This window comes from Solanum stenotomum, chromosome 10 (genome assembly GCF_019186545.1).
Source record: "Solanum stenotomum isolate F172 chromosome 10, ASM1918654v1, whole genome shotgun sequence".
Classification (NCBI taxonomy): Eukaryota; Viridiplantae; Streptophyta; class Magnoliopsida; order Solanales; family Solanaceae; genus Solanum; species Solanum stenotomum.
The window spans coordinates 24,497,979-24,508,320 of record NC_064291.1 but is presented as its reverse complement, the minus strand read 5'-3'; positions in this window follow the sequence as shown (position 1 = coordinate 24,508,320).

Below are 10,342 nucleotides of genomic sequence, written 5' to 3'. Positions count from 1 at the left end.
CAAGGAGGAGAAGGAGGAGGAGGAGAAGGAGAAGGAGAAGGAGGAGGAGGATAATGAGATGGAGAAGGAGAAAGAGAAAGTGAAAAAGAAAGCGAAAAAGTAGAAAGTTGAAGTCGTCAGTTGTGATGTGAAGCAACAATATCCATTTGAAGGTTTTAACATTGACGGCGAGGGTCCAACTGAACTAATGTCATCTTTCTCGCAATGGATAAACGAGGGTCTTTACAAGCATCATGCAAAAAATTAAAGTTGTTCAACTATTATTACTATTTCTTCTTGTTGTCCACTAAATAATTATTTATAATAATTACACAATTGCAGAAGAGACAAGGAAGATCACTACTTAGCCAATTGCTCGAATCTTGAGTTCAAACAACTAGATTTTGTAGTTGCATCTCCAAAGAAGAAGGATTGGTTCTATGTAATGTCTCAACCCAATAGGTGATGGACTGATGAGGTAAATCCATGCCCACTTTTATGTTTTGATTAAGACATGAATACATACAAATAAATTGATCCGAAAAATACACTTGTTAATACATCTGTGCAGCATGTGGATGTCATTTTATACTATTTGCGGAAGAAGTCGAAGCAACAGAGTCATTCTAAATATCGATATACCATTATTAATTATTTTTTCAAAACATACATTGACAATGCAGTGCTGTTCCTGAAAATGAGTATAGAATCATTAGCACTATCAAAGGATTTGGTATACCAGGTAGACTGTCTTGGCACCTCACATATGAGGTTTATGTCCCTGTAAATTGTAATGGGGGAGTTTCATTGGGTCTTGGCAGTTGTTGTATTGAATGAACGGTGCATAAAGGTGTATGATTCGATGTCCTCATCTAGGACTAATAGAAAATTGTGCTACGAGATTCAAAAGTTGTCTACATTGTTGCCAAAGTACCTTGAATTTATCAGAATTTTTGATAAAAAAGACCGAACCAACTGGTTAGTTCTTGAATCTTACCAAGGAAAAAACAAATCTCACACATTCGAAGTCAGACATATTACTGGTATTGCCTAACAAGCAATCAATAGTCTGTAAGTATCACATTATTTTTTTGTCTTACCACTATTGAAATGTGATGTTACTATATTTTCTAATTGATGATATATCATGCAGAGATTATGAACTTTTTGTTGTTGCATATGCTGAGTTTTTGAGTGATGGACTACAAGTACCATCCTATGAAATTATTTCTCAAACCCTTCGCATGAGATATGCTTCACTCCTATGGAATTAGGAGATTTTAAAGGCTTGGAGTAGCTATGTTAATAACAATGAAGACCCACGGAGGCCTAGATCTAAAAAAGCAAAGTTCGATGAAAATGTTGTGGTTACCACCATTGATTAGATTTATGGTTATGTATACCATTGTGAATTACCTTTTTGTTGATAAGTTGTAAAAAAAATTGGTGAAGTGTTCATTTTTGCTGATAATATTAATATTAATGATTATTATTATTTTTTTTATTTTGTTGGAACAAATGTCAATTATGATGGAAAGGAAGAAATGTGATGTCTGTGGCAACATATATAACCTTTGTTGTAAAAAATACCACAGAATTATCTGCATGTGCCCCAACAGAAAGGAGATATGTGGCAACATATGTCAAACAATCGTCCTTCATTTAATCTCTCTCCTCTGTAAAAGGTCGTTTCATATTCCAAATTTAATTTATTTTTACTAATTTTTGTTTTCTTTTCTCTTCTTTCCTTTCATCTCTTGACTCTCGTTCCATTATTCCTTCACAGATCTAATTGTTGTTGCGATATTTTCTACAACATCAGTGGTAATCTGTTGCGATATTTTCTACAACATTAGTAGTAATCTGTTGCCATTCTCATTTTGAGAAAATCCCTGAATTCAATAAAAAAACAACCATGAAGACGAAAGAAATGAGAAGCACAAACAAGTAAGGAGCAGTCAACTGAAGAGCAGGACTTGGTGTCCTTTGTTGGCTCAAGCTTCAAAAATCCTCATTTGATATATTTGTTGATTGACAAAGATACACCAAAGAAGCACAAGGAGTCATTGTGTTTACTTTGGTTTGTACATAATGTACTTTTGGCCAAAGATGTCAACAACAACATAGCCCTTAAATTTATGAAGTTATCTGAGGATATTGAAGCTTTCAACAACTATCCTTAGGGTCATGACAACTACGAATTAACTTTCCAATACTTGTTGGCTCCTTTATCTCCAAAGACCAGTAACTTATTTGGCTTTCCACAGGCTTTCATGGTTAACATAAATGTTCTTAATATTTTTATATTTTTTTTGAATAATTCAACATTTGATTTGTGACATGTATTCTTTTATTTATAGACTTGGGCATTTGAAGCCATTCTCATTTGAGGCATCAGGTAACTGAAGAAGGAGATTTCATCTCCAAGGATATTGAGATGGTTGAGAGCAAAAACTTTCAAAAATCCTCCAGATCTTTTTAACCCTCCCCATGATGCAATAAGTTAGTTAGTTTTATATAACACTCATATGTTGCAACATATCCCTAATTTGTAGTAACATGTGACCCAAATGTTGCTATAGATGACTCATGTATTGCTACAGATGATCCATCTGTTGCAACATATGACACAAATATTGCTACAAATGTCCATATTGCAAATGTGACTCATTTTTATAATTTTAGGTTGTGCATCTATGACGTGTCCCAACAGAAAAGGAATTGCAAATGCCATCTCTGATTACTCTAGGGTTGGTTGAAACCTTATTTGATCCTGTAGTGGATAATGGTAAAAGGGAATTTCTTGGAGCCACAACCATCAAAAGAACAAGACTTGATGATCAGTAGTTAGTTGTTTTTAATTAGGATGATATGGTTGATGCGGCTGTAAGGGTTGGTGTTAATATTGGTGTTGGTGTTGGTGCTGATGCTGGTGCTGGTGTTGGTTTTGGTGTAAAAAGTGTTGGGGCTACCTCTTGTAGTCGATGCTCTGGCTTTCTATGTGAAAAGTGCAAGAAACATGATGAAGATTCTATCATGTATCTTCAAACATTGAGTCAGACAGTGAATGAATTTAAAAATAAGAGGGGGGTCAAGGTCATTCCATCAAAGAATGTTCGAGATCCATATACTCCATAGGCCAAGAAGAGAAAATAATCCTTTATCAAAGCAATACAAAATTTGAAGAAGAAAATATTTGGAGAATTGCCAATGGCCATATGAGAGAAACTGTTGGAACTCAAGCAAGTGAATTTTTATAAGCGTGTGCCTATAGCTCAAAAGAACAAACTGGTGGAATTGATGAGAGGAAAGGATCTGCGTGTACAATACGACATTTTTTTAGTAGAGATGATTTCAGGACCATGACAAGCATGAATATTTGGTGGGAAGACTGAGTAATTTTTCTCTACTAGTACCTTGAATTTATAATGTTCGTTTGTTTTATCTTTTCAATGATTACTCTTCTTTACTCTTTCATATTATTTTTTATTTAGTATATTGATGAAATTCTTAGCCTCATGCGGGAGAGGCATTTGAGATACGCTGAGTTCTATGATTCCACATATAGAATCCTAGATCTCAACTTCTATACCAACTTCAAAAAAAGGTATGATAGTATCAGCGAGGAGGCAACAACAGTTGGTGGCAGAAGCTTTACACAGTTAATTAATGAGTTTGAATGGGATGAAGATATGATTAACTACGTCAGGGGTATTAGACCATATCTTAGAGGCATGGATTGGATTGGTGCAAAAAGGATTTTGGCAGTAATGAACTTGAACAAAACTCATTTTGTGACTCTTGAGATCCTCTTGCACGAGGGTCGCATGGATGTTTATGACTGCCAGCTTATGGGTATGGAACATGCCAAGTTTTTGACATTCATATAACCTGTGTTCGAGTTGTTGCCAAAATTGTTGAAGCAAAGCGAAATAATGAAGCATTTTCCAGATAAGTTCCACAATGAACCATGGGAATTTGAAGGTCGATGGGAACCCATGGTAACAAATGACACCAAAGCCGCGTGCAGGTCATATTCGATTGCATTTATTGATATTTGATTATCAGGACAACAATTCAACCTCCCCAAACCCTGTTGTGTGACAATACAGTTGGTTGAATGCAATGTATTTGGGCTGTTGGGATAGTATCTAGGAGTTTGGAGCCTTGACAATGTGTTTGTAATTAATAACAATGTTTTATTTTATCTGTTATGTTATGTTATCTTAAATTGAGAGCAAGTAAATAGTATGTGATGTTATATTGAGAGCAAGTACTTAATCAAAAGTTGTTACATAAGGGTGATATGTAGCAACATATAAGCTATCTGTAGCAACATATGTCTCATCTGTTAGCAATATATGGGTCATTTGTAGCAACATATGCCTCAAATAGTCAAACGTTGATACATAAGGATGATATGTTACAACATTTGAGGCATTCGTAGCAACAAATAAGTCATCTGTAGAAACATATGCCTCAAATGGTCAAATGTTGATACATACAGGTGATATATTGTAATATTTGAGGCATCTGTAGTAACAGATAAGTCATCTGTAGCAACATATGCCTCATATTTAGCACACATGGGTCATTTGTAGCAACATATCCCTCAAATGGTCAAACGTTGCTACATAAGGGTGATATGTAGCAACATTTGACTCATTTGTAGCAACATATAAGTCATCTGTACCAACATATGTCTCATATATAGCAACATATGAATCATCAATAGCAACATTTGAGTCACATGTTACTACATATGGGTGATATGTAGCAACATTTGACTCATATTATAATAAGTTAAGAACAAGTAAAAATGTTGGAACAGGAGTGCAAAACTACGTTTATTTATTTCCACAACTATGATAATTTTAATGGTTGTACACAATTACATAAGAATTTTCCATCCTCCACAGTATTCTTCTTCTTGGTAATGCTTAAAAATAGAAAAAAAAACCACAACAAACAACACGAAGATTACTTCTTTTAAAAAAGTAAGTCTCCATGTTTGCAACAGATTTTCACACCCAACATGAGATAATTGTTATCATTACAAATTCGATTCAATATTGCATTTGACATTATGTCAAAAGTAACAAAAACAAACAAAACTCATTCATTAGATCTAGAGTACTGATCTATATTTAAAGAACTCATTTTTACCCAACCACTATATTGCATTTGACATTTACAAGGCATTAACACCAACAAAAACAACAAAATTTACATTTGAAACACTATAGCCTTATACTACTATTTCAGCCAGCAAAAAAGGACTTTACTGGAGGATCTGGAGTCAACATTGAGCGATTAAACCTGGAGGGGCATGACCATTCTTTCTTGAAGGGTGGTGGATTCGAGCTACCCATGCACTCTGTCATAAGACCACCTATAGAAAAACAAATAATCATAGTTAGCTACCCCATGCACGCTGCTACCAGATCAGACAAGATGTTATATATAAAGTAAGAAGACTTATCAAATGATGAAGCTACCCTCCATTAGACAAGATCTGACAAAAACAAACAACAACCATCATCCATGCACTGAGAACACACTTGAAGAAGACATCATATTAATTGAGAACAACATAATTACGTTTATCACCCACAATAAGAGCATGCGAAGACTTAAATTTGTCCAAGGTGGTAACATCTTTTCAGGGAAATTTGAGTGTGAGAGGGGGAGAGGAGAAATAATAAAGGAAAGAAAATAAAACGAGAGTTCTTTTGTGAGTAAATTATGAATTAAGTTAACCCTAACCCTTTTATAATGAGTAAGAGTGAGAGTGAGTGAGTGGTGTGTTAGTGGAGTGAGGGGAGTAATATTCTAGAATGATCTGTTACATGTTGAATTAGGTGACAATTTAATTGAATTAACCCCAAAAAACACATTTTATGATATACATACGTTGCCACATATGCTATTAATGTTGCAATTTCTGCTATAAATTCAATATTTTATCCAATAGAACATGCATATGTTGCCACAGATGACACTTTAAGGATGGGTTAATCGATAAATTGAGCAATTTAGCAATGAAAAATGTCAAATTGGACCATATTTTAGTACTTTGGACCATAATTAAGCAATAAAAAGATGCTATAACACTTGAAACAACGATTTACAAAGGTGTTATATAACTATCATATGGAGTTACTTCGTCATTGTATGATAAATTAGTGGTATGATAGTCATTGTAAAAATAATTGATAGAATTGATGAATGTTGTTGTATTAGACTATAATTTTGTACTTAGACATATTGTAGGACTATATATTAGTGTTACATGTTGAATTATGTGACAATTTAATTGAATTAATCACAAAAATCACATTTTAGGATATGCATATGTTGCCACATATGCTATTAATGTTGCAATTTCTGCTATAAACTCAATATTTTATCCAATAGAACATGCATATGTTGCTACATATGACACTTCAAGGATGGGTTAATCGATAAATTGAGCAATTTAACAAAGGAAAAATGTCAAATTGGACCATATTTTAGTACTTTGGACTATAATTAAGCAATAAAAGATGCTATAACACTTGGAACAACAATTTACAAGGGCGTTATATAGCTATCATATGGAGTTACTTCGTCATTGTATGATGAACTAGTGATATGGTAGTCTTTGTAAAAATAATTGATAGAATTAATGAATGTTGTTGTATTAGACCATAATTTTGTACTTAGACATGCCGTAGGACTATATATTGGTGTTACATGTTGAATTATGTGACACTTTAATTGAATTAACCCCAAAAATCACATTTTAGGATATGCATATGTTGCCACATATGACATGTCTGTTGAAATTTCTGCTATAAATTCAACATTTTATCCAACAGAATGTGCATATGTTGACACATGACATTTTAAGGATGAGTTAATCGATAAATTGAGCAATTTAGCAATGGAAAAATATTAAATTGGACCATATTTTAGTACTTTGGACCATAATTAAGCAATAAAAATATTCTATAACATTTAGAACAATGATTTACAAGGGTGTTATATAACTATCATATGGAGTTACTTCGTCATTGTATGATGAACTAGTGGTATGATAGTCTTTGTAAAAATAATTGATAGAATTGATGAAGGTTGTTGTATTAGACCATAATTTTGTACTTAGACATGTTGTAGGATTATATATTAGTGTTACATGTTGAATTAGGTGACAATTTAATTAAATTAACCCCAAAAATCACATTTTAGAATATGCATATGTTGCCACATATGCCATGTTTGTTGCAATTTCTGCTATAAATTCAACATTTTATCCAACAGAACGTGCATATGTTGCCACAAATGACACATTTTATAAAGAACAAATTAAAATTTCAGTACAAAACACTTCATCTAGTTCTAAATCACCAAAACATAATTCACAACGAACGTGATACAATTGATGAACAGTGCAACAAGTGAGTCTTTTTCCCAACAAATGATGGGTTTTTCTCCCACCTAAAAAGTATCGCAACTTCTGTCAACATCTTCTGAATTTTCATGGCTTCGTTTTTCTCATGTTGACAATGAACATTAAACCTTCTCTCATAGATTCACCTCCCTTGAAGATTGAAATTATGGCAAACACATATGATGCACCAATGTGACCTCCGTCTGCTGCTTGATTAACCATTCCCAATGCATTTGGATCGCTATGTTTGAAATAATCAAACTAAAGAAGAAATAACACATTTAAAAGGCAGAATACATTGATAAAAACGTGAATACATGCTAAAAACATTAAAAATTACCACACCTTTTCTGTATAAGACTTCTAATTCCTCGATGCTCTACACATTTCCTGGAAAGAAGTGCATTTTCGAACAACTGACCAACGGTTACACGGCCATATATCTTCAGTAAAGTCGCCCAACGTTACATTTTGATATATAGAAGGTTCATTAGCGACTTGATTGAGGACCCTGAAACTAAGAAATCAAATCAAATGGTTAGGAAATCAAATTAAAGAGCGAAAAGTGATTAATACATACATACCTTAATCTAACACTCATTAAATCTTTGAAGGAGTAGGAAGCAATCCTTTCAACGATATCAATTAGTAGTTCCATAGGAAGGGATTTAATGTGGTTTTTTTTTACTCCTAGTCATTTTTGAAGATTTTTTCTTATTCCTTCCCATCTTGGAGAAAATTAAATGAAAGGACTTCTAAAGACGAAGAGACACTTTTGACTTTTCAAATCCAAGTACTTAATTTTTTGAAAATAGTATAAAATATGAAGAGTTGTAATTAATGAAGGAAGGTGTTGTATTAGACCATAATTTTGTACTTAGACATGTTGTAGGACTATATAATTTAATTGAATTAGACCATGATCTGTTACATGTTGCATTAGGTGACAATTTAATTGAATTAACCCCAAAAAACACATTTTAGGATATACATATGTTGCCACATATGACATATCTGTTGCAATTTTAACTGAAAAATTCAACAATTTATCCAATAGAACGTTTATATGTTGCCACAAATGACATTTCAAGGATGGTTAAAATGAGAACACTACGAAAAAAACAAATATTTTTAGATTAAACATTTTATAAAGGACAAAGTCAATAATCAATACAAAACACAAAAAAGCCATTTTTTCGTCATGAATTTGCAAGTTATGTACATATGTTGCCAAATATGACATTTTAATTAATACCACACAGTGGTATAAGGCAGAAATTTAACTATATAATCTAGTTCTAAATCACAACTACATAATTCACAATGAATATCATCTTCATCGTCACTTTTCCTGGGCCAACCATTCTTGCGAGCGATTTACTCAGGTTGATGAACAGTGGAAGAAATGGGTCATTCTCCCAACAAATGAGATTCTGGCACCCATATTCCACCTAAAAAATATTGCAAATGTTGGCGACATCTTCGGACTGTTAGTGGCTCCATTTTTTTCATGTTGGCAATGAACATTAATCCTTCTCTCATGGATTCATCGTCATTAAAGATTGAAATTATGGCAAGCATATAGGATGCACCAATGTGGCCAGCGTCTGCTACTTGATTAATCATTTCCAATGCATTTGGATAGTTATGGTTGAAACAATCAAACTACATAAGAAATAACACATTTAAAAGGCAGAATACATTGATAAAAACGTGAATACACACGAAAAATATTAAAAATTTCATGCCTTTTCTGTATAAGGCTTCTAAATTCTGCGATGCTCTACACACTTCCAGGAAAGAAATGGCTTTTTGAACTACTGACCATCTACAATAAGGAAAGTTGACCAATGCTACCTTTTGATATACAGAAGGTTCATTAGCGACTTGATTGAGGACCCTGAAACTGAGAAATCAAATCAAATGGTTAGGAAATCAAATTAAAGAGAGAAAATTGATTAATACATACATACCTTAATTTAACATTCATTAAATCTTTGAAGGAGTAGAAACCAATCCTTTCAACGATATCAATTAGTAGTTCCCTCGGAAGGGATTCAATGTAGTTCTTTTTACTCCTAGTCATTTTTGAAGATTTTTTCTTCTTCCTTCCTATCTTGGAGAAAATTAAATGAAAGGACCTTATGTTGTTGTGTTCTTATAAACGTTGCAACTTTTGAAGACGAAGAGAAGAGAAGAGAAGAGACAACTTTTGACTTTTCAAATGCAAGTACTTATTTTTTTTGAAAAAAGGGTAAAATATGAAGAGTTGTAATTTCAAATATTTTTCCCAAGGTGTCTCATGCAACAACCATAATGAGTTGCAGGGTAGATAGTCGAAACCATCTTTCAAATACTTGGATGCCTATCAGAAATAATGCACAACTCATCAGTATCATCTACAAAGCTTCTCATATTTTGAAAAAAATATTCATATGAGGTATCGCATTCCTTGTCCACAACACAAAATGCCACAGGAAATATATGATTCTCAACATCTTGTGCCATCGTTGATAGCTAAACTCTTTCATACTTGTTCCTCAGGAATGTCCCATCAACGACTATTACTTTTTTCATTTCTTGAAAACCAATTATCCAAGCGGCATATGATACAAAGAAGTACTTGAACCTCCCATTTTCATCGAGCGACAATGCCGTCTTGCTTCCTGGATTTGCAACTTCAAGCATATAACGGTACACATTAAGCACTGCATACCCGTTGCTCATGTGTTCCCCTAACTGAAGACTTAGCATGCTCCATGCCCTTATAAATCTTCTAATAGCTTACCTTACAACCTAATTTTGTGCGGATTTGATTTGACAAGTCTCTTGTGGATGGGCTTTATCCATTGGGAAACCTATTTTCAAAGTACTTACCTATTACTTTTGTCGTGGCATGCAAATTATGGCTTGTAAGATGCTCTGAACCAC